This window comes from Tiliqua scincoides, chromosome 4 (assembly GCF_035046505.1).
Source record: "Tiliqua scincoides isolate rTilSci1 chromosome 4, rTilSci1.hap2, whole genome shotgun sequence".
NCBI lineage: Eukaryota > Metazoa > Chordata > Lepidosauria > Squamata > Scincidae > Tiliqua > Tiliqua scincoides.
In genome coordinates this window covers 102,562,221-102,564,195 of record NC_089824.1, presented here as the reverse complement: position 1 = coordinate 102,564,195, position 1,975 = coordinate 102,562,221, and the positions used below count along the sequence as shown (strand labels likewise).

Genomic DNA, 1,975 nt, shown 5'->3' with positions numbered 1-1,975 from the left:
TCCAAACCAAACTATTTTTCTATCTTCCCAAGGTGTCTTCTTCCTGATCCTCCTCCATATTGGCTGACAAAATATCACCATCCGCTCACTTATCTGACATAAAGGCTTGTTTTTATCTTTGATTATCTACTCTCCTTTGCTCCGCACAGTCAATCTGTTGTCAGCATGTCGCTTCTCTCTGTTCAACATTGTGAAAATCCACCCATTCTTCCCTGTTTCTTCAGCTAAAACTGAGATTTGTGCTCTACAAGTCTCCATTTGACCATTCACTCCCTACTGTCATCGATCTTTCACACCTCAGTCCTTCTACCTCTATCCAAAACTGCCAAAATTATTTGTCTCTCCCATTCTTCTGGCCATGGAGATGCTTTCTTAGATCTCTCTACTGATTTCCCATACTGACTCTCTCTACTGACATCTGATGGTTGGCAACCTTCAGTCTCGAAAGACTATGGTATAAGCCTACAGCACCCGGTATTCCCAGGCGGTCTCCCATCCAAGTACTAACCAGGCCTGACCCTGCTTAGCTTCTGAGATCAGACAAGACCAGGCACATGCAGGGTAACAGTTGCTGACTTCCTTCCATATCCAGCTCATTCTCCTTCCCATTTCTTATAATATCCCTGCTTGTGACTTCTGCTTCTTCAGTTCTACCACCTTCAGCTAACTGAAGGTCTCTTGCCCCCTACATGTGGAACTATCTCCCTGAATGAATACAGGGTGCCACCTCTTTCCCTTCCATTAAATCACTGGCTCCCAACTTGTGGTCCATGGACTATAGGTGGTCCTCAAGTCCCTGAGAAGTGGTCCACGAGGCCTCAGGAGACAATCCCCTTTGACCACCTCCAGTGTCTTACTGAACAAGCATTCCCTCATGGACCACCAGAGAGGGTGAAGAACAGACTGTCCACAGCTGGCACTGAGGTTGTGGGCATTTCATTCTCCACCCTCACTGATAGTCTGTGGGGGAATGCTCACTTGGAAGATGCTTCCCCACAGACCACCAGAGAGAGTGGAGACTGCCCACAGCTGGCACTGCATGTGGTCCATGACTATTCCAATTTTTACCTCGGTAATCTGCAGGCTCCTAAAGGTTGGGAACCACTGTTTAAAAATCCTTCTCTTTTTCCCCCCTGGGTGGCTTTTGGTTTCTCCACTTAATCATTATTTCCAAGTGAAACAAGCCTTAAGTATGTGTTAACAGTATTTTCCCCACATTTCCCCATCCTCTCCAATCTGTTTCAGATTGTAAACTGTTTACAAATGGGGACCTTTCCTGTGTTGCTTGGGTAACTCTACAAGGCATTGTGTACGTACATGGATGGCATGGTGTGACTGATTGAGTTAATGAATTAATAGCGTGAGCAGAGGTTGGTTCTGCATGATGAACGGTTTCTCCTGACCAGTTCTTGGAAGCTAGTAGTGTGTACCATTTCGGGGGGGGGGGGGAGAAGCACTATTGTGCAATTTCAACATGGGGATATGTGTGTATGACAGACAAAAAGTTAGCCTGACACTCCACAGCTGCCCAGTGCCAGAAATAATATTAACAACATACAAATTTTGCCTTTGTAAAGCATATTTCATTAAGGAAATGAAAGTTCTGGTGGAAGAGTTATGATTCCCCCAAGCAGCAATGAAATGAAGGAACAGCAATAGCTAAAAATACTCAGATGCTGATATTTAAATCAGCGATGTCCCTTTACCCCCCTGAGGGTGATCAGTTTAGTCACCCTGTTTCAGATGTCAGCAGAAATCTGCAAAGAAAATGAATAGCTTGACCTAAGGAAAAGGAAGTGATTTGGTACATCATACAGTACAATGGAACATAAGAGTGAGAGAGAGAGAGAGAGAGAGAGAGAGATGTTCAATGATAGTGCAAAAACAAAGATAAATACAGCATGTTTGTTCATAGTGAGGTATTTAAATAAGGTGAAAAATAGCTAATAGGTGCATAGCTGATGAGGTACCTGGT

At 44.2% G+C, this 1,975-nt stretch overlaps 1 pseudogene; it reads right to left on the bottom strand.

The window, feature by feature from the left end:
• Window positions 1-459: 459 nt before the first annotated feature.
• Window positions 460-576, bottom strand: LOC136650572 (5S ribosomal RNA; annotated as a pseudogene).
• Window positions 577-1,975: the final 1,399 nt, after the last annotated feature.